Source organism: Pipistrellus kuhlii, unplaced genomic scaffold, assembly GCF_014108245.1.
Source record: "Pipistrellus kuhlii isolate mPipKuh1 unplaced genomic scaffold, mPipKuh1.p scaffold_m20_p_2, whole genome shotgun sequence".
In the NCBI taxonomy this organism is placed as follows: Eukaryota; Metazoa; Chordata; class Mammalia; order Chiroptera; family Vespertilionidae; genus Pipistrellus; species Pipistrellus kuhlii.
Genome location: NW_023425515.1, coordinates 17880472 through 17904832, shown reverse-complemented (window position 1 = coordinate 17904832; position 24361 = coordinate 17880472).

The window sequence follows — 24361 nt, the reverse complement described above, 5'->3', positions numbered from 1 at the left end:
CCAAGTCCAAATTGTTCACTTGTTAATATATTATTTATATTAACAAAATCAAATGTTAGGCTGAACAAGTCTCCCCCCGCCTGCACACAATACCATGTGTTTACTAAGGCTATTGCCCTTCTTGATGATTATTCCTGAAACATAAATTGGACGATATACACCCTAGTTTCTGAGACTCTTGATAACATTTGGAAATACGGATACAGAGGATCAGCCATATAAAAGACAACCCACTCAATCAATTTTGCATCATTATACATGAAGCTCTTTTCTGCTGTTGTTTAGAAAGATTGAAGATGAAAAGGGGTCATGGCTTACTGCTGTTTTATGCACTCTCTCCATATCCACTCTGCTGGATTGTTTGCCATGGATTACTCATTCTCTCCCAAGTGGCTCTCCACAGTGGTCAAATATTTAAGAAGTCTGTATTTCATTGTGACTCTATTACATATTTCCCCTTCACTGTCTTCACTTCTTCTTAGTGAGTCTCACCCACTTGATAATCTATGGAGGCATTAATTTACCTCCATTTTATCCCTTCCCTCCATTCCTCCCTCCCCCCGCCGCCCCCCCCCCCCCCCCCCCCCCGAACAAGATTTTACAATATGTCACCAGAGCACATCCAGCTGTGACTCAGAGAGGCAGACTGTGGCCAGAGAGATCAGGGATCCTACCCGAGCATAGTAAACAGTCTGTTTCTCTCTCCACACTGCTCCTTCATCAGCTGGCCTTTGTAATTTCCATATGGGTATTGTGGGCAGAACCTAGCCCTGCAGCAAGATTTCAATGCTGGTTCCAACACTCAATGGCTCGGCTGTTGGGATAGTCCTTGTAAGCTCTCTACATCTGAACCAGAGGCTAATCATGCAATTACATCATAGGATCATTGTGAAAATGATATAAGGCCACAGACATGAAAGTACTTTATAAATTCTAATTAAAAGGCTGGCCATTTCATTGTTGGACCCTGTAATTATGAAAAAGCTTATTATCTTAATTTAAAAATCTGCCTTCCTCTAAATTATGTCCATTGTTTTTAGTTCTAATAATAAACATTAATTTACCGATAACAACGGTGATGATGATAATATCATTTGCTATTTATTGAGCACTTACTATGCAAAGTGTTTTACATGAATTACTCACATAGTCTTCTTAGAGTGATGTGACTTTTGCAATTGGCAGCATGATGCAAACTGGCACACTGAAAGCAGGTTCATTAAAAAAAAAAAAAAAAGCTAATAGAGACTGGTAGAAAGCATCACGCAAATCTGTTTGCGGTCTGCATCACTCAGGATCTAAGCAGGAAACTGATGGCCCACTCTGGGGACAGTTAAGTGATGGGAATGTGGGCAGGATGTGGGGAATCACCAAGAGATGGGGAAGTACCCAATGACTGGGAACAGGGGAAGCTGTTAGCTCTTAGGCTATAGCCATGGGAGAGGGGTCTCGCAGGAGCTGAGGTTTTATCACATGTGTCAAACACAAGGCCCGCGGGCCAAATCCGTCCCGCCAGGCCTTGCAATGTGGCCCGCACCGCACTGTCATCACTGCACTCCGCTGCGTTTCCATCACAATGACAGCTTATGACTGTTCAGTAAACCATTCGGCCCGCGATTTAGGCTGGATTTTAGATTTTGGCCCCTTCTCTGATTGAGTTCAACACCCCTACTTTAGGTAAAGGAGCACAGATACTGTCAAACTGGCACAGCATAGAGGGAGGGAGGGAACAACTACTCAGATTCTTCCCATTGGCTGAACCCAATGAGAAGCCAGAGGGCCAGATCAGTCACCTTGAAGACAGAGCAGTGTGGACAGTCTATCTGAAAGGTCAACCTGGGAATAACCAGTGCAAGACCATAAGAAATGTCAGCATAAGTAACAAATGTCGAAGAAAATAAGTGAGTGATTAAATATGCAGAATAGACTTTCTAAAACTTTGTGTTTTTTGTTTGTTTGTTTATAAATATATTCAGAGTATATTTATCTTAGATCTATTTTAAATTCTGATTCTGGCCTGTATTTGTTGTTGTTGATAATCCTCACCAGAGAGGACTTCCATTGCTTTTCAGAGAAAGTGGAAAGGAGGGAGGGAGGGGTAAAAAGAGAGAGAGAGAGAGAGAGAGAGAGAGAGAGAGAGAGAGAGAGAGAGAGAGAGAGAGAGAGGGAGAGATAGAGAGAGAGAAACATTGAAATGAGATAGACACATCAATTGGTTGCCTTGCCTCCCACATGTGCCTAACAGCGACCAGGGATCAAACCTGCAACCCAGGTATGTCCTCTTGACTGGGACTTAAACTTTTAGACCCTTTGGTGTGTGAGCCAATGCTCTAACCACTGAACAACTGGCCAGGGTGGGACTGTATTCTTTTATAAATAAATTGGGAACTTTGACTAATTTAGTGTGTTTTATGTGTGTGCACATGCACACGCATCCATGTGTGCTTGCATGTGGCTTTTCTCTACATCTGTAGCCCAGTGGTTCTCATACTTTAGAAAGCATCAAAATTGCTCAGAGTGGTTGTAAAAACAGACTTTGCCCTCCCCCCCCTCCCCCCAAGCTTCTGATCCCCTAGGTCTGTGATGGGGCTTGGGAAATTACATTTGTCACAAATCCCTAGGTGATGTTGATGCTGCTGGCCCAGGGAACCACATTTTGAGAGCCATTACATCGCATCCCTAAAATTTTTCCCTAGGGTTTTTGAGAGAGTTAAATGAGACAGTCATGTAGAGGGTCTAGGCACAGGGCCTGGCATGGAGGCAGTGTTTGCTGCTCCTGCTTCCACTACCATCAGAACAGCTGCTCCTAGCTGCTCCCACTATTGTTCAGCTGTTCCTACTGCCCGGTCATCCTTCATTCAGATAATACTGTAGTTAGGTATTAAGAGCAGTGAAATCTGCCTTAATTAATTAAAGAATGTAATTACCTCTCTGGGAGTCATTTGCATTTTAAAGAAGCTTGTTAATTCAAAGACATTTGTAATTTGAAGACTATCAGACACTGTGACAAAGAGACACACACAACTTCTGGCATTGCATTGTGGGAGATACTTTTGGGAAGGGAGTGGACACCATCAAGGCTCCTTGCTGGGTCTTCTCCTTCTAGACCTGCTACTTAGTATTCGACCTTCTTTATAAGAGTTCTGAGCTCTTCCACAATGGCTTCCACATAGGACAGGCATGACCCGGGTGTGGGAATTATGCAGTAGCCATTTAGATGTATGGGTTCTTTGCAAATCTGGTGTGTTTATAAGCGAGGCGATGCTTGATTGTGTTTATGTATTCAATCATGTAATAAAAAATGCACATAAAATCCATTTGAAAAGCATGCCTTTCAATTTCATGCTGAGAATAATGCAGGGAGTTCAGTGCAATACAATTATAATCAAATAGTAGCAGAACAATATTTTATTTGAAATCACAGCGTTAGACAGTAGAGAACTAGTCGGAAGCTAGTCTTCTGAAAGTCCTTTGAATGTATAATAATTTTGATTTGGAGAATCTGGCTTGATGGCTAGAGGGGCTTAATCTTCTTACTTAACTCCAGAGTATATACAGAGAACAGAAATAGTATAATGAACAACACTTGCAAATACAAGCTTACCAGCCATCTTGATAAAACGAGTGTTGTTTTGTTTATGAATGTCAGCATTGTGTTTTTTCCCATTCAGGAACATGCTATACCATAAAACTGTAGCAGTTGAAACAATTAGAATTAGTAAAAAGCTATGGAGAGTCAATGCTGGCTCAAACTCAGAAAATTTCTCAAACCCCTTCTTCTTCCCCTGCCCTGCTCCTGCCAAACTATTGAAATTCCTAATTCTTTTCCTGGAAAAAAAAATTTTTTTTTTAAATCTAGAAAACATCAAACTTTTTCTGTAAGTTGAAGTTAGGAATTAATGTCAGTGACAGAAACACAGTGGATCTAATTAGAACTCCCTGGGCAACACCTCATTAGTGTGGTTAGTTAGTCAATGAAATTTCAGCTGCAGTGCATTAGGCTTAGTGTCTTTGGTTATTTTTTGCTAAAAAAGAATTGCAAAACGTCTGCAGCTGCTTTTTGTTTCCTCCCCCCACACAAAAAATATTTAGGATCTTTGGTCACGAGGGCAGAAATGGCCATTTGGGGACACTTTTTTTTTGAAATGTCTGTATGCTAATCTTGGATAAGGGAAACAATAGCTATTTTCTCCTGTGAGGGAGAGAAGCTTTCAATTGTCTGCCTAGCTGCTGGGTGTCACTTTTTTCTTCTTCTGTTAAGTCCTTTAATTTTTTCCCCAACCATTTGTACTTCATAATTAGATTTCTCTAAAAAAAATAGAAATCTCAACTAGATTGACCAATATTTGGTAACAGATATATAGGGGAGATGAAACATGTACCTGTCAATTGCTAAAATGTGACACTTGTTTCCTTTTTTATACCTTTGCTGTTTGAGAGTTCATGGATAATTTGGTGACAAGAGCCTACATTCCAGAATTTCAGAAGCGTTCATAATAAGTTCTGATAATTGGTCAACTGCTACAGGGTAGGATACCCTGTCTTCCCTCAGGACCATGGATTATTTTAGAAGTTCATTATGTTGATTTTTAGATGATATTAGAAGTTTAGCTCTGGGATCAACCCTTTAGTTGAGACCCTCGAATGCACAGTCTTTGCCCACAGGTTAGCCATGCTCCCAGTGTTCTGGGGTCTGCACATTCAGGCTGGGGTACCTTCGAGTGGTTTCTCAGTGGGAGGTAACTTTGACCCACAGGGGATATTTTGCAATGTGTGGAGGCAATTTGGATTGTCAAGATTCACAACTGAGGGTGGGGGAGAGGCAGTGACTGCTGACATTTACTGAACAGAGAACAAGGATGCTACCGTGTTTCCCCGAAAATAAGACATCCCCTGAAAATAAGACTTAGCACAACTTTGGGAGAAAAAATTAATATAAGACACTGTCTTATTTTTGGGGAAACAGGGTACTAGACATCCTACACAATGAAGAATAAATCTGATCCAAAATGTCAACAGTGCTGAGGCTGAGAAACTGTCCTACTATCCTCAAGTACCTGCTGCTTGAGCAGACCCACCCATAGGGGTGTTACCCCTCTTTGCTGCCTGAATCCTTGCAAAATACAGGTGGCCTGTGCACTGGAAGGTAACCAAACATTCCAAAGACCTCCTAGTTCTGTCACTGAAAAGGCTTGGAAGGGAACTCTTTATTCCCCTGCACTCCTTTAACAAAAAATGTACATTTCCAATTTATTTCTCTGTGGAAATCCTCAGGTCAGGTGCACATAGAACATCGCTACGCTTTCAGCAACTGACACATTTTTCAGTATGACTGATCCCAATTACCGGCCACCAAAATATTTGATTTATCTTTGATGTATTATTTTTTTGTAAGTAGAAAAAGAATCATGTGAGGCCTTGAGTGAAAAACTTAAAGCTCATGTTTCCTGTCCTGCCCTTCACCTGGCAACGATACTGCATGGACATCACAAGAACTACACAGCACAGAACCCCGGGGGGAGGTAATTCATAGGTAGGCCTTCCAGGCGAGGATGTGGCTGGTGAGCGACAGAAGAGACTGGAGTGAAGGAAGAATCCAGCGACGAGGAGAAAGAGTTGTGTCCTCCACAACACCAATTTTGATGAGGCTGCTGTTGTCCTTATTTTCACGAAAAGAAGGAAAACTTTTATTTGTTAACACAGGGTATAATTCTTCATCATTTACATGCTCTTTTATCCTTTCTAATAAAATTTCCACTGACAAAGGGAATGAGAGGAGATTTGTGTCCAGGGAGAAATTGACACATAAAGTAGCAGGTAAAAGCGAGACATTTTCTTCACGTCATGAGAACTAGTACTCAGCAATGTCAAAAAACAGCAATTTCACTTGACCTCACAGGTACTGCAAGTTACTGAAAATAGTATAACACTCTGGTGTTAGTCACTCGATGCACAGGCAATGTAACATGTACAGCTTCAACCAAGAAGCCAAAAGATCAGGGTGATGCAACGTACAAGAAGCTGTGGCAATTACAGGTATGATGTCCTACTTCACCTGTTTTTCTTAACGGTGAGAGCATTTGAAAATGTGTTGTTTGTGCCAATTTTTTAAAAAAATTCTGTGAACTGACAGTGCACAATTTGAATCCAGAATATAAGCACAAAGAATAAAACATAGAAGACAAGGAAGCATTCTGCAATTCTTAGTGAATTTGTGCATGCTTTCCTTTTCTGCTATTCCATGAACATTCTGAACCTCTTTATATTTCCTTGTCTTCACTTCTCCTATCTTAATTTATTAACTTTACTGAGATATAATTTATATTTCATACATTCACCTATTATTAATGTACAATTTAATGATTTTTAGTAAATTTATGCAAATGTGCAGCCATCATCGCATCCCAAGTTCAAAATACTTCTGTCACTGCAAAAAGTTTCCTTGTGTTTGTCTGTAGCCAGTTCCTGCTCCTTCTCCCAACCTCAGCAACCACTGGCTTGCTTTCTGTCTCCATAGCTTTACCTTTTCTAGGAATTTCATGTGAATGAAATGAAATGGCATTTAATCCCTTGTTTCTGGCTTCTTTCACTTCGTTATAAAGCTTTTGAGATTCATCCATGCATGTGTATCAATTGTTTATTCTTTTTTATCAGATAGTAGTACTCCATTATATGGATACAGCACATTGTCTCACAGTCAGGGCTGCTGGAACAAAATACCTCAGACTGGGGCTTATCCACAGCAGACATTAATTGCTCACAGTCTGGAGGCTGGGAAGTCTAAGATCAAGGTGCTGGCAGATTCGTTGTCTGGTGAGAGTCTGCTTTCTGGTTCATAGAAACTGTCTTTCCACCAAATCCTCATATATCAGAGGAATGAGTGAGTTCGGGGGTGGGATGGGGGGGAGAGGGTGTCTTTTTTACAAAAGCACTAATCTCATTCAGGAAGATTCCACCCTCATGGCCTAATCACCCTCTTCCCCCCGGCCCACCTTCAAACACCACCACACTAAGGATTAGGTTGTAACATGGGTTTTGAGGGAGCACAGATATTCAGTCCATAGCATACATGCTATCCATCATTTATCAGATGTGGGGCATTTGAATGGCTTCCCCCCCCTTTTTTTTGGGCATTTATAAATTCATGTTTAAGGCTTTGTGTTGACATATGTTTTCATTTCTTTTGGGTATATACCTAGGAGTGATACGGTACATGTACATTTAACTTTTGAAGAAACTGCCAAACTGTTTTTCTAAGGAGGCTGTACCATTTTACATTCCTATTAGCAATGTACAAGGATTCTAATTTATCTGAATCCTCATTATACCAAGCACATTTGTTATGTCCTTTTTTAATTTTTTAAATTTTTTTCTAGCTATCCTAGTGGGTATAAAGTACTCTTGCCTCCTTTTCAATGCCTACTTCTTTCCTTTTTATCTTCTCTTATTCTTTTCTCCCAACTTATGCCTTTAGCTGGTGGGGCTAGTACAGCAGATACAATGAAATTCATTTACACCAATCTCATTGGTAACCAATTCTTAGTAGACAAATAGTAAAGACATGATGCTGGTCTGGATTCAAAGACGAATCCCAAAAGAGTTGAATAGTTTGAATATTTATAGAAGTTCACGTTCTTCTTCCAAATGCTCTAGTTTCACATGTAGCACAGTAGAACAAGCAGCTTTTAGGGCCATGAAGAATATCCTGTTTAGAATTAGCTCAATAATGAGAGTCCATTGACATTGTAGTCACACATACAAGCATTTCCCCACAAGCACCTGGAAATGCCTACCATTTCCTTCACACCCTCCACAGCTCAGAGGGATCAGAGCATTTCCTGCATTCCCTTAGCTGAGGGCAGATTTCCTTTTGCTGGTGTTCTGGTCTTTGGTTTGTCTACCCCGAGTGCTTTGCCCCATTGGCCTGAGGCACATGCCTGTGAAGCTGAGTTTTTCTCTCTGTTCTGCATGGTGCTTGAGCGTAACCTGCTTCGGCTTTGCAGCTTTTGTTTCAGCAATCCACCAGGAGCAGAGCTTCTCCACCCTGGATGCTCATTAGAGTCACTAACGGAGCTTTAAAGCGATGCCCTCATTCTGGTCCTGCCCCAGACCATTTACACTGGAACCTCATACACTTTGAAAATGCAAAAATGACGAAGGGCCTCCTCTTCTGTGCCCAGAATAGATTTTTCAAAATTCAATACTTGAGATTATAAAGATATGGGAAGAAGCATGTCAAAATAATGACAAGAGGGGGAAAAAAAGGGTATGCTAACAGCCATGCTTTAGAGGTAGTGGGGAAGTTGTGGAATCATCTGGATCTGGACTCAGAGGATTCAGGCTATGTCCTTGTCGATGAATATTCATAAGCCACTCAGCTTCCAGCTCAGTCCTTCCTGGCTGTAACCCAGACAGACTCACACTTGCCTGTGGTAGTGTTAACATCAAAGGGATGATGTACCTAGAAGTACGTTAAATGATGTTTTTAGAGCACTTCACATCTGCCAATTATTTATTTTCACCAAATTTTATTAAGGTTGTCTGGCCTTGCCGAAACCGGTTTGGCTCAGTGGTAGACCGTCGGTCTGTGGACTGAAAGGTCCCGGGTTCGATTCTGGTCAGGGGCATGTACCTTGGTTGCGGGCACATCCCCGGTAGGGGGTGTGCAAGAGGCAACTGGTCGATGTTTCTCTCTCATCGACGTTTCTAGCTCTCTATCTCTCTCCCTTCCTCTCTGTAAAAAATCAATAAAAAAAAAAAATATATATATATAAAAAAAAGGTTGTCTGGCCTCTCTTTCCCACATACTATTTGAGTTTATTTTTATCTTGTGTTCCCTCCTTTGATGGGGCATGGTTTCTGGAGATAGACTACCTAGTCACCAGCAGGGACCTTCCACTGTTGTACTCCTTCAACCTCAGTTTTCTCCTCCGTAAAGTGTACATAAAAATGCCTACTCCATGGTTTCATGGGGATTAACAAGGTTATGATTGTGAAGCTCTTAGCATACCTTTTACATAGTAGGGATCAGGAAGTGTTCCCATTATTATTATTATTATTAATAATAATAAAAAGACCGAGTCTTAAAATATTCAGTGAGATCAGGCATGTTATGGTGATGGTTGAAAGGACAATTGCACCCCATGTTAATCCATTTTTAGATGTTTTAAAGTCAATCAGTTTCAGGGTACATGTTTAGACTCCAATTAAATGGCAGTATTTATAAATGAATTTATTTGAAATTTAATTTTCATTATTGCATTATGGACTTTCCCTTCATTCAGAGCATGTAGAAGGAAGCATTTCATACAAGTTTCATGTTCTAAAATAAAGTAAGGAATGGCTAATCAAGTACTTGTGTATTATCAAATTACAAACTTGTACAAATTGCAGAAAACCAATTTCTAGTTTAGAACTGCATGTTTTAAATTACCATAATGACACATCGTTTAAAAGCTTTTTTATTATGGATATGGCAAAATAGTCCATAATCTATAAAGTTGGTAGAATAGAGTATAATGAACCCATAGGTACCCATCACCCACCTTTAACAATTAACAATGCTTGACAATGTCATATAACTGAGAGGTAAAGGAACTCTGATCAAATTGAGTTGACATATTCTTGTTTAAAAATCCAGCTAATATAAAAGTGTGTGAAGTATAAACAGGATACCCCTATTTCCAATCATCTGTTAATAAAACCCTTTAATAAGGATGCTGAATCAGTCAGGGCTTATGGAGTCACACGGTGTCATAATTTAATGAGTGATGGATAAAAATTCTGGTCATATTCTCACTGAGGATGGTTCTGACATATCAGTTACTTAGAAAATCTGATCTTTTCAAAGGAAAGCCCTTTAGCTGCCATTCTGTTTTAGATCATTCTAATTCACTTGTTTCTTGATAGACATGGATTATACATTTTACAAGTTTCTGTAATTGTTCCCATGGTCACAGGAGGAAATAAAAACACGCATAAATAGCAAAATAAATGATTGCAACTGTACTATGAGGTGATTGTATTCTAATGATGCTTTGGGTGAGGGATTACAAATGTGAGAAAAAGAAAGCTCATTATCTTCTGGTTAGGTTCAAGGACACCATCTTTCTGGATGAAAGGTGATTCTGGTATTCACATTTAGCACAGATTCTGAACAGTACATTGAAGGTTATGGTTTGAATTTTTTCCAAATTAGGTACATAGTCTTTTCTATGTGTGTGAGAGAAAATGGAAATTCAGGTCACATTTCAACTTGAGTTCATTTTCCAAATTGCACCTTCAGAAGCAATGTCTATGCAACTAACTGGAAGATTTTGCCTTCTAGAAAGCTCTCTCCCATTGTCCCAATTTCCACAGAAGATTTGATTACCTTAGACCCTGCACATACCATTTACATTTTATTTTATTTTTTACAATATATTTTTATTGATTTCAGAGTGGAAGGAAGAGAGAGAGATAGAAACATCAATGATGAGAGAGAATCATTGATTGGCTGCCTTCTGCATGTCCTGCACTGAGGACTGAGCCCCCAACTCAGATATGTGCCCTGACTGGGAGTCGAACCACAACCTCTTGGTTCATAGGTCGATGCTCAATCACTGAGCCATGCCGGCCAGGCATAATATTTTGTTTTAGGTTTTGCAGAAGTCTTGGGACCTTTAATATCTTAAAAAAAAAAAAGAAGTGGTTGTTTAATCATTTTTAATCTGATTCCTCTAGTTAATTTTAATGCTTTCTGATTAGATTTAATTTTCGATTTTCAGAAATATTTGATGAGACATTTTTTGCACCATCCACAACATTTTCAGTGAGTTTCAGAGAAATATCTTAAAGAAGCATTATTAATGTTACACAAACTAAATTTAGTTCCTATATATACAATATGTATTAAAGTATTACTGACTGGATTAGTTCAACAATTGGGCCACACAGGATGTTTCATAAAGTTGACACTAGAATAACATCTTAAGGCAATAGTAATTTAATTCCCCCCCCCCCCCCAAATGTGTTGCCATAGATTTTCCTAAATGTTTTACAAACAGTTATTAAAAGCACATTGAGAATCCGAATTCCCTTTGGGCAAAATGTTTTAGTACTTAACTTTCATTTAATTCAAAATTACATATGGTTAGAGTTGCAGAAAAACATCAGAAAATCATAACCAGCTATCACAACATCACATATTTAAATCAATGCAGTGCAGCCTCATCAGAGGCACCTCGAGGTGCCTAATAATAAGTTAAAGCAATCAGTATTACTCTTCCTTACACTAAAAAAAGAGAGGCGATTTTAATTTTAAGTTTGTTCCTAGCAATTGAGACTGCCCTCAGATGCTAAAAAGAAATTTCCAGTGACTGGTGAATTTTTGAGATGGGCTTCCTGCCAGAGAGAGAACAACAGGAGGACTCAGTGAAGAATTCTTAAAGGCTGGGAAATATGAAAATCTATCTGGAGAAAATGATTAATAAATTTTATCTAATGTCCCAGTTCACAATTATATGCACAAAAAGGCTTTGTTTATACAATGAAAGCATTTAGGATTACCTGAATTGAAACTCGGACAATTAAATTTTATAATTTGAAGGATATGCAAATAGGTAATCAACTAACTGCTAAGTTATTTGAAACTCACCTAAGAGGGAATCTATGAAATGAGCCAGCTGGTGGATGAAAAGAGCCAAAGAATTATGTTTTATTTCTATTTAATGTTTCCATTTTAATTGTGCCTCTAGGTAATGGGTTTATAAATGGAAAGCCTGTCTTTTGTATGAAAGGTAGAATTACTGTTTTAAATAAATTTTAAATTGTAAGAGTTAAAAAATACCTCCAAGAGAATAAATTATCAAAGAAGAATACAGAGAGAATTTGCCAATGCAAAATTATGCTATTTCTGTACTCAAAACTATTCATATAAAAATGCCAATTAAAGTTAGCACGTGTTTTAGTTGGCTTAAAGTAAAGGTAAGCTTAACATTTTTCTTTTAGGCACAAATTTAATTTTAAAAAATCTCTGATCTGGATTACAATTAGTCATCTCTCTATATCTATGCTTCTTCCTTTCAATCATGACATTCCCATGGAATAACAAAGAATTTTGGTGGGTGCAGCCAAATTGGCATAGCACTTTGAGAACTAACCCATAATGTACTGCCATAATTCTAGGCTTGATGGTCCATGAACACGTGAACAAGATTCGTACCCTGTTTCTTCTCGACGTAGATTTAAACTTAACGTGCTACCTGCTTTATTTGATGTCTATTGTTTACCAGTATGTCTGAACAAAAAAATTTCAAATTACACTAAGAAAGGAAAAAAATATATTTTTAGCACAAATGTCCCTTTTAGGAAGATGAAGAAAGTAGCAATTTGGGGATCAGATAGTTTAATTTCTTTATGAAAAAAAGTTTTAAAAAGAGTGCAGAAGGACAGGTAACATTCCTACTTCTTAATGCTGATATTAAAATTTAAAGCTATTGCTCTGGAATAAAGCACATTTTCTAAATTATTTCAAAGATTTAAACTCACACAAATTTTTATAAGATTTGCCTGTCGGGGAACATGGGTTGCTATAAAAGGAAGCTAAATCATACTGATTAATGAAGACAAAGAATGATGTGTGTTTTTAAAAACAGTGACAAGAGAGCCATCTTTAAACATTAGAAACATTTCAATAGGGACTCAGCTCTTAGCAGTATCCTATATAATAAAGAGGTAATATGCAAATTGATTGACCCTCACACCCTCACAAGATGGCTGCCTATGACCAGGCTGGCAGGGGGTTTAGTGAGGAATGACCACATGACTGAGCCAGCAGGCTGTGTGGGTCAACCAGGCTGGCAGGGAGGGGGCAGTTGGGGGCAACCTGGCCAGCAGCAGGGAGCAGTTAGGGGCAACCAGGCTGGCAGGGGTGGGGGCATTAGGGGCAATCAGGTCAGCACCCAGAGGCAGTGAGGGGCAATCATGCTGATGGGGACAGTTAGGGTTGACCAGGCAGGCAGGCAGGTGATCGATTAGGAGCCAGTGGTCCAGGATTGTGGGAGGGATGCTTAACTGCCAGTTTAGGCCAATCACCAGAAGTTGGATATCCCCTAAGGGATCCTGGTTTGGAGAGGGTGCAGACTGGACTGAGGGACCCCACCATCCCCGTGCATGAATTTCAAGCACTAGGCCTCTATAATCCTATAATAAAGAGAACAGCCCAGCCAACATGGCTCAGGGGTTGAGCATAGACCTATGAACCAGGAAGTCGCAGTTCAATTCCTGGTTAGGGCATATGCTCTGGGTTAAGGGCTTGATCCCCAAGATGGGGTTTGCAGGAGGCATCTGATTAATGATTCTCATCACTGATATTTCTCTCTTTCTCTCCCTCTCCCTTTCAGAAAAAAAAGAGGAAAATGGGGAGGAAAGAACTGAAGTTGAACTCAATTGAACTGTTGATTTGCAGAGCATGGAAAAACCGACTCCTTCACCCAATAGCCTGCATTATGTGTTAGTACAAATAATAGATAAATGGAGCCAGCAAAGGATTCAAAAAATTCTGACTTGTGAGGAAGAGGAGGGCTGAGACCCACCCCAATCCTAAATTTCCTCTCAGGAAGATTGCCAGGTTCAGTTGATGTTTACCAACACCCTCATATGACTACTTTCTGCCCAGATATTTGCATTTTGTAATCTTCTTATGGGTCCTCTTCTGAATCCCCACATTTATTTTACCATGAGATCCTGCCCTTTTTACTTCTAAAGACTCTCTCCATTTCTGCCTCTCTTCTCCAGTCCTACTGTTGCTGCCTGGGTTCCAGCTCTTGCCTTCTCTTTCATGGACTGCAACTCCCTCGACTTTGTGCCTTAAATCACCTCTACTTCCAATGCACCCTGCATTGAGCCATTAGAGTAATATTTCTATCACAAAGGACCCCTTGGATCATTTTTAAGCCCCCAAATTCTCCAGTGTCTCCTATTTCCCACCACAGAGAATCAAAACTCCTTACATATGTTAAACACCTGACCCATTACCACATGCCAAATATCATTACTGCCATTCTCTTCCAACAATAGAGAACTACTTGGAACTCTCCACTCATGTTCTCTCTCTTCTCTCCTGTAGTTTTCCCTTCTACCCTTCCTCTCATGCCCAGCATCTGTTTGTTCTTCAAGGATCATTCTTTTCCTGCAATGCCAAACTGACCCCTTCACTCTCCCCACTGTTGCCTCCCCCAAAAGCTCAGGCCTCTGTTTCTGCTCCCCTCATACCTAGTACCTGCTCTGTAGTCAGGCAGGCTGTTATGTTGTAATTGTTTGCATGTCTATTTCTACAATAAACCATAAGCTGATGAAGGTCAGGGAAGACCATTATTCCCTCTGGGTATCTACAACCCACAGCGCACAATTCCTGAACCCTGCTGCCCAATAAATCTTGTTGAGTGAATGAATATGTGAATACGTTGCATGAATGGAACCAGATGAACCAGAGAGATGGGAAATGCCACATATCATTGAGAATTCACTGACCCGGTGATTTTCTGTATTTAGAATTCAGATTTTGACCTTCACTCCCACTAAAGAAAATCCAGCAGGTATTAAGAACAATTGTTTTCCAAAAGAGACTTAATGGCTTAGATTTTGGAAAATCATGAAGAGAGAAAACCATGAGCACTATTTTCTATCATAGGAAAGACTTTAAATAAAAAAAGCCACCAACAGCAACATTTATTGTGCTTACCTTTTCCTGTAGACAAAATAAAACGATAATGAAAAAAAGCTCAGAGCGCTGTTTACAGATGTCTTAAAGATTTGGGGCTCTTTGTCAAGGCCGATATTGGAACTCTCTTGTTTGGCACATCAGGTGACTTCAGAAGGAGGCCCCCCAGGGAGTCTCAGTGTCTTTAAAAGGACTGGAGGCTAGAAATGGGGCAATTCTGGATCCAGGAAAGATGAGAGAGATACTAGTCCAAAGTGGAATCATATGGCAGCCAAGGCATAACATGGCTGCAGGAGAATCCAAACAACGCCTGTAGTTCTAAGGTCCATTTCATCCTAAGAGCTCAGAGTGTTTTGCTCCAATATTCTTTAAGCAAGAAGGCTTGGGTCTGAGACGAGAAAGTTTCAAGGGCTTTGAGTTACTTGTTATTATCTGGCACTTGTCCTTCTTAAGAGGCTCAGGAAGTCACTAAATTGGCCTTTTCTAACCCATGTGATTTAACTATAACTCCAAGTCTTCATGGGGATATTTGCCCCCTTTATGTATTGTGTTTTGCTCCACTATGTGAATGTTACCACCAGATTTTTGCCTTTCATTGTGAAATAAATACTTCCTACTTTTCTAGTGAAGAATGACTGATAAAAATGGCACCTCATATTGGGGAAGTGGTAGCAAACTCACACTAAAAAATATACTGACCAGATTATTATGATTTTTGACCACATAGTAATCTGGCCACTCAGTGAACTTCTCTTGAGTACCAATTTATTGATATCAAAGATACTATATATTGTGCACCTGATCAGTTTTCCCCTTTGTGTTGACTGATAGAAAACTCAGGGCAAATAGGTGGTTGATCTCCAGCAAAAGTCTCATATGCTTTTGGTACCCATTTGAGATACAAATACACTGAGTGGCCAGATTATTATACATTCAGAGATCATAATAATCTGTCCACTCAGTGTATATTTAAAATCAGACACCAGATTCCTTTTTTCTGGCACTCAATAAAATACTAGTTAAATCAGAGAACCATATCTATTGAATATATACCAAATACTTGGGCTAGGCAAGACAGCAAATTTCCAAATCAAAGGGAATAAAATTCCTGCCTTCAAAGAGCTTGTAGTTTAAGGAGAATGAGAATAGGTCAGCACTTGTGGGACACTGTGGTGGGTGCCATGAACAAGCATGCAGGAATTATTGTGGGTACTCAATAAGAAGAGAAGTCCAAATCAGATGTGTGTGTGTGTGTGTGTGTGTGTGTGTGTGTGTGTGTGTGTGTGTTAGAGTGAGAAAAAGTCAGAGAGAGACAGAGAAGTTCCTGAAATTTGAAAAACAAGTAGCAATTAATATTTTTGTTAGAGGGCAGCATGTGTGAAAGATGAGGGCCTAACATCATGATGTGGCTTAATCAGTTTATGTGGCTGAGGGAAGAGTGCATGGGGTGGAGGGTGAGTGATAGAGCTGACTGACGAACCACAGGTGGTATCCCAAAGAGCTTTGGTGTTAGGCTAAGGAATTTTGACTTTCCCTGGAAGCTCTTGGATCTATTTAGAGTTTTAAGCAGAGGAAGGACAGGGTCCTATTTACATTTGATTAAGATTCCATTGGAAGCAGTGTGGGGCCTGGCTTGGCGTGGAGTCGAACCAGAGGCAGAGAGACAGGGAAGATGCTCTTACAGCCATCCGGGGAGAAACCAGTAAAGTCCAGTTCTGGGGCAGAGTATGTGGGGTGGTTATGAAAGAGGACTTAGTGACAGGTGTAGACATATGTATGAGCGTGTATGTATGCAAGTGACAGGAAATACATCATTTTGGTTTAATATCTTATTGCCAACTTTTGAAATGTTTTCTTAAAGTGACTTGCCTCTTCACACATTTCTTCCAAATCTATGTTTGGCTGTAGTCTTCAATGATAAAGTTAATTCTCCTCATTGTATACCGCATTTTCCGGCGTATAAGACGACCCCCTAATTTTACAGTTAAAACATAGGTTTAGGCCTATATTCGCTGTATAAGACTACCCCCCACTTCCGAGGCAACACCAGTTCTTCTTTTAATAGTCCGCCTCTCTGACTCTGGCCAATCTGAGCAGGCTTTTTACTAGAACACAGTGTACATGTTCTGTTCCCGAAGCTACACTGTGTTCTAGTAAAAAGCCTGCTCAGATTGGCCAGAGTCAGAGAGGCGGACTATTAAAAGAAGAACTGGTGTTGCCTCGGAAGTGGGGGGTAGTCTTATACAGCGAATATAGGCCTAAACCTATGTTTTAACTGTAATATATATATATATATATATATATATATATATATATATATGTATATATATATATATTAGGGGGTTGTCTTATACGCCGGAAAATACGGTATTTAAAGTTCCTCAATGATACCTCAATTCATACCATATTAACTCAGGTGGTGCCAAGGCCTCTTTCACAGACAGAACCTGTGAACAGCCAGCAGGCAAGGTGAGATACCACTGATGCTTAAGTTGCAGACCCAGGATGCTCTCTCTTGATTCTGAGCCCAGAGTTTGGTTCACATAGCAGCTTCCCCTAGGGAAAGTTGGCATACCTGCCCTTCCCAGTGGTGCCGGAGCTCTCCCTCCCTTTGATGTAGATTTTACAGTGTGTATCCATAGAGAGAAAGAATTCCTTAGCAGTCCAAAGAAAGTGCTCTCTGGGTGGGGCCACGGCTGCTTTCTTTGGCCTGGGAAACGAACCAATTCTGTCCGACACCTTCAGAGAGAAATAGGGGTTTGCTAGTGACTCCATGACCAAGATGAAGGTGTAAATTGAATTCCCGGGCTTCTTGTCCTTATCCTGGGCTCATGACTGTTTATAAAGTTATGCTTTATTGCTAGGAGAGTTTATGACATGAGTGTAATGGTTTTAGAATTTCCTCCAGGCCCGGCTCTCCCAATTTTTCTCACTGTCTTTCCTGCCATCATCTTCACCAGCAGCCATTTCCTATGGAATGCTTTTATTAGGAGAGTGAAACCATAAACCCAAGGCTGGCCGAGCCTGTCTTTTCACAGGCCAGGGTGTTTGCAGACTGTTGCTTGAGGTTCTGCCAGTGACTCCAGCCTATTAAGCCATGGATAGTTCTCTCTGGATGCAGAGTTAAAGGGACCACAGTGATGCTGGCTTCACAACGTAATGGGTGTTTTGTTTTGTTTTGTTTTGTTTTGTTTTGTTTTGTTTTGTTTCCTTTGTTTGCAAAACCAACTAAACAACAGTTATTCTGGTTTTGCAGTCCGAAGGGTGTTTTTGTTTTTGTTTTTCTCTCCCCCATCTCAACCAGACAGAGCATAGCAATGTTACTTACAAAGAATGGAGAAACTGGCTATGGATGTTAATATGGTCTTGAGATTAGAGAGTTCTGGAATGAAAATCTGAAGACTGAACTCAGAATATAAGCCTTCGGCAGTGATTTAAGTAGCATAATATTTACAGTTTGTTATGTATTTATTTTAAATAAAAGACATTTGCTACATGCACCTGTGATTGTGTGGATATTAAAGTTTAGAATGAAACAAAAAAATTTTAAAAGGAGTTATTGAAGAGTATTCTTTTAAAAATATATATATATATTTATGGATTTCAGAGAGGAAAGGAGAGGAAGAGAGAGATAGAAACATCAATGCTGAGAGAGAATCATTGATCAGCTTCCTCCTGCATGCCCCAGACTGAGGATCGGATGGAGCCCGCAACCTGGGCATACAACCCGGGCATATGCCCTGCCTGGGATTCCAACCATGACCTCCTGGTTCATAGATCAATGCTCAACCAGTGAGCCACACCAGCTGAGCTCATACCATTTTTATTTTAAAGAATACTTTTCTTGCCCAGCTGGCATGTCTCAGTGGTTGAGCATCCATCTATGAACCAGGAGGTCACGGTTGGATTCCCGGTTAGGGCACATGCCCGTTTTTTGTTGCTGTTGTTGTTGAATTTAGCCATCTTTATACTTGGCTTTTATCTACGTAACCTTTGGCATCTGTTTCCTCATCCTTTATTCCCCAAATCATAAAAAAACAACAAAAAAAAACCAAAAACAGCCAAAGCCGGTTTGGCTCAGTGGATAGAGCGTTGGTCTGCAGACTGAAAGGTCCCAGGTTCGATTCTGCCATGTACATTGGTTGCGCCTCATCCCCGTTAGGGGGTGTGCAGGAGGAAGCTGATCGATGATTCTCTCTCATTGACGTTTCTAGCTCTCTATCCCTCTCCCTTCCTCTCTGTAAAAAAAAATCAATAAAATATATTTTTTAAAAAAGTAAAAAACAAAACAAAAAACACACCAAACAATCATAACCAGAACCAGAACCCCAACCCCTCACCTCCCACTAGAAATAGGTAGTGATTCACGATGACAAGCAGAATGCTTGTGAATCGGTGTAGAGGGGGATGCCCAGAGCTGACTTCTCCTGAGGTATCCAGGATTGATGTGGGAGTGAAGATGTGGCTGGAGTGTGAGTGGACAAATCCATTTTCTTCTTCTCCAGTACATTTAGGCTGGTGGTTAAGGGCTAATGGCGGAGACCCAGGCCCTGGACACACATTTTATAAGGTGCTTTAAGTCTCTTCAAGTTTTGAGTAAGCGCTGAATAAGCCCAGGATAGCATTATTTAATCCAGATGGGCACCAGGCCTTCTTTGTTTGCTATCTTAAATGCCATTACATTTATTGAATCTCAGTAGTTGTTCTATGCCTGTTAAGGGAATAGTAACACATGATGCATATGTTGTCATTTCAGTTAACTTTAAAACTTAAAAATCCCAACAATTGCTTTTCATCAGTATTTTGCTGGTTTCTTTATTTTCATGAGATTTGTTGATGTGGGATTTAGGATGACTCATTTTCAAAATATAGAGTGGTGGAGACTGTGAAAGCGCCAGTAAAGTGGGAACCAGGGCTTTGCCCTGTTCAATCTAAGGAGAAGATGAGGCTGTCTTAAATAATAGATAATAACAACAATATACCTCATGTGTGTCCAGTGCTTTATAGTTTTCAAAACACTTTCACATTTTTTATTCTGCCTTGACAGGAAGTCGAATAGCAAACAATCATGATGGGTGATCAATATGATGAAGATGCGACATTCTAAGCAGAGCCAGGGTGAATGTGGATGATCTAAGCTGTTAGTGGAGAACTGTAGAGCTGGTGTCATTTTTCAATTAGGACACATGTACATTTCCTAATTGCAAGAAAGGGAAACAAAGGCTGCCCATCTGCGTCCGCTGTGATCAGGAGGTGAGTTGCATTACAATATCTTTGGCTTTACTGCAGACTCAAAGGTGAGGTTGCTCTGCTTTTTATATCTTTGTTGTTAACTGTTTTGTAAGTATTAAGAGGTTGATAAAAGTGTATTTTAAAAATTATGGAAAAAGTAACACAGAGTGTATTTCAGATCTTTGAATAATGAACTTATGATGCAGGCAAACACCACTAATAACACTCTCATGTGCATGAAAAAAAAGTTTTATACATATATATATATATTTTCATGAGATTTGTTGATGTGGGATTCAGGATGAATATATATATTCACACAGAGGTGGGGTAAAGTAGGTTTATAGTGTTCTTATGGAAATAATACAATAACTAATAAATAATAATACAAGAATAAACTCCGTGTTTCGTGTATGCACAACTGTAAACCAACTTTTGCTCTACCTTGTATATCCTATATAATAAAAGCCTAATATGCAAATTGACTGAACTGCAGAATGACTGGTCACTGTGAGATGCACTGATCACCAGGGGGCAGATGATCAATGTAGGAACTACCTCCAACCTGCAGGCCCCAGGCCAGCCAAGGTGTGTGTCAGTGCTCCCCCCACCCCCTATTGCCTTCCTGGTCACCGTGCAGAAGGAGGTGACCAGAGGCGGCAGTGGGGGGGCAGGCCAGTGAGTGGGCAGTGCCAGGTTGGCCAAGGCAGGTGCCAGCAGGGACCCCACAGATTGGCCCTGATCACTGGCCAGCCTAGGGACCCTACCCATGCACAAATTTCATGCATCAGGCTTCATATATATATATATATATATATATATATATATATATATACACACACACACACACACACACACACACACACACACACACACATATATATATATATATATATATATATATATATATATATATATATATATGCAAACATGCAATAGAATACCATTCAGCCATAAAAAGAAGGAATTCCTGCTATTGCAACAATGTGAATGAAACTTCAGGGCATATGCTAAATGAAATAAGTCAAATAGAAAAAGAAAAATATTACATGATCTCACTTACATGTGGAACCTAAAAATAACCGAACTCATGGGAACACTGAGTAGATCAATGGTTGCCAGGGGCAGCAGGGTGAGTGGTGGAAATGAGAGAAGGTAGTCAAAAGGTACAAATTTCCAGTTATAAGATGAATACGCTTCAGGGATTTAATGTACAGCATAGTGACTATAGTTAACAATTCTGTATTTATATAAGCATACCTCATTTTATTCCACTTTGCTTTATGGAACTTTTCAGATATTGTTTTCATCAACATTTAGGTAAGGCCCTCTGCCAGCAAAAAGATTATGACTTACTGAAGGCTCAACTGATAGCATTTTTTTAGCAATGAAATATTTTTTAATTAAGGTAGTTATATTGTTTGTTTTCAGACATCAACCTGTTGTTCACTTAATAGACTATAGTGTAGTGTAATGCTTTTATACACAATGGAAAACCCCAAAATTGTATGACTTGCTTTCTTGTGATATTCACTTAATTGCTATGGTCTGGGATCAAACCCATAATATATCCAAGGTGTGTCATACTTGGAATTTCATAAAAGTGTAGATCTTGCAAATTCTCACCATAAACACACACACTCACATACACACACACAGCTGTGTGATGGTGAGGTGATGGATGTGTCAGAGAAAGATAAATATCACATGATCTAACTCATATGTGGAATTGAATGAATAAAATAAACTTATGAACAAAATAAATCCAAAGATATAGAAACATGGAACAGACTGACGAATTTCAGAGGGAAGGTGGGGTGGGGGAGTGGCGGGAGAGATTAACCAAGGAATTTATATGTATACTAGAGGCCCAGTGCATGAAATTTGTGTACTCACGGGGGGTCCCTTAGCCTAGATTATGAGAAGGTGCAGGCTAGGCTGAGGGACTCCATTGGTGCACTATCATGGCTGTGGGGTTGGCCAACTGGGGAGGGACTGCAAGAGGGCTCCAGGGCATATCTGGCCCATCTCACTCAGTCCCAATTGGCTGGACCTCAGCAGTAAGCTAACCTACTGGTCAGAGTGTCTGCCCCTTGGTGGTCAGTGCACATCATAGCAACTAGCTGATCGGTTGACTTTCTACCCCCTATTGGTCCATATATATCATAGCAAGTGGTTAAGCAGTTTTAGCGTATCATTAGCATATTACGCTTTGATTGGTTGAATGGACAGCCAGATGACCAGACACTTTTTATTATATAGCATATACAAAGCCCATGGACACAGTAGTCTGGTTAAAACCTTGGAGGGGTGTGTTTGTGATGGAGGAGGTTAATGGGGAAAAAACAAAAACAAAGGGGACACCTGTCATACTATCAACAATAGAAAAAAGAAAATTCTCATTATAAACACACACTCACACTCACATACACAAAACTATGCGAGGGTGAGGTGATGGATATGTTAATTAGCCTTATTATGGTAATCATTTCACAACACACACACACACACACACACACACACAAAATTATTACATTGTACACCTTAAACTTACACAATGTTATATGCCAATTATATCTCAACAATGCTGAAAAAAACCCAACCCCCCCCTCCCCCCAAACAAGAACAACAATAAAAAACCAGCTATCATGTTGAGCATATGCTGTGTGTCAGGCACTGTGCTAGGCAATTCACAAGCATATTGCTAACTTAATCTTTACCACAATCCAAAAAGCTAGTTACTTTCATTTGTCCCATTTTACAGATGGGGATACGGCGGTTTAAAGAGATTAAATAATTTTCTCAAGCCTGCTGAGATAATGATTGATGGAGTTGGGATTTAAATCCATGCTTCCCAATCCCAATAATACTCAGCATGTTTAATCATCGTGCCACGGTGCAGTGCCAAATGCTGATGGCAATGCTGGTGGAAGAGAGATCTCTGTTAACTTCCACAGATATCTGTTGGAATCAGAACTAGGATCAAGCAACGTGATTTAGTGACCACAGGTTAGCAATCCACACACTAAATGAAACACAGAAAAGAGTGAAAGATGGCAAAGAACTTTAAAAAACTTGACAGCACCAGAAAACATATTATAAATTAAATATCAATGAATTTGTGTTTTCTTTTATGCAGCATTACTAACATATATAGTTTTAATGGGTAGATTGTTAAGATGATAGCCCTCAATGAATCAAGCCTCCCTATGTCTATGGCCCTTTGCTATGTAACTTGACTATTTCTCCCATCAAGAAGTGGAATCTGTTTCTCTACTCCCTTGAATATGGGTTGGCTTTGCTATTTTCGTTGACTGATGGAGTAGGGTGGAATTGATGTTGTGTGGTTCCAGAGCTGAGGTCTGAAGGGCCCTTGTGGCATCTGCTTTCTCTTTCTTAGAACTCTGAGACCACCCCTCTGCGACCCAAGTGCATTTTAGCCTATTAAAAACACAGACTGAAGACTAGACTGGCATAGATTTAGGTCCCTGCTAAGAGTTGGCACCAATGCAAGACATGTCTCATGAATGATCCAGGCAAGACCACCCAAAAAACTGCCCAAATTGGCAACATACAGAATTATGGGCAATAACAAATCATTGTGGTATTAAACTATGATGTGTTGGGACAATTGTATTGCATCGAGGTAAGAGGTTGGTAATCTTAAGTATACTTTGAATTATGTAACATTTTTTTCTGGCTATTTTCATACCAATCTTGAGATACATTATGCTGAGGTGGAGAGTGATTGGCCCCATGCCACCCAGCTGAAAAGAACAGAGCTGGTATTAAAGTCTGGTTCTTGATAATAGGTGTCAAATACTGGAGAATAAACTCCGACACTATATTTCCTTTAATTAAATGAAAAAAAATGATGCTGGTTCTTTGAAAGTTGACTTAATTATGTCTTTAACTAGAGGTCCGGTGCACAAAATTCATGCAAGTGCTCGGCCCCCAAAGCAGCAGCAGTAGCTGCCTCTGCCACCTCTGCCTTGGCCCCCCTGCTGCGGTTTTGTCCCAAAGGTTGTCCAGAAAGAAGTCTGGAAGGACGTTTGGTCTAATTAGCATATTACACTTTTAGGATGCTAGGTCTTAAGTACAACTATCCGTAGGTATTATTTAAATGTCTTGGAGGCTGCACGGAGATTATCTATGCAGCTTCTGAATGCGAGTGCACTGAGGTCACACTCCTCTGTCCCTTTTCTTTTCACCATACAACCGGGCTCATGACTTCCTCCTTACTCTGGGTGGGACTTCCCAATAAGGCATAATTTTTAGGAAGTTACTTCTTCCATTTAGAGTTTCTTGAAGTAGCAAAAAAATAAACTTCATTTCGAAAGATCCAGGCAAACCAAGTTAACCCTTATAAAACGCTGTGGTACGTTCTTGGAGTGTTAATCTTGCAGCACCACAGGGACCGTTCTGTGG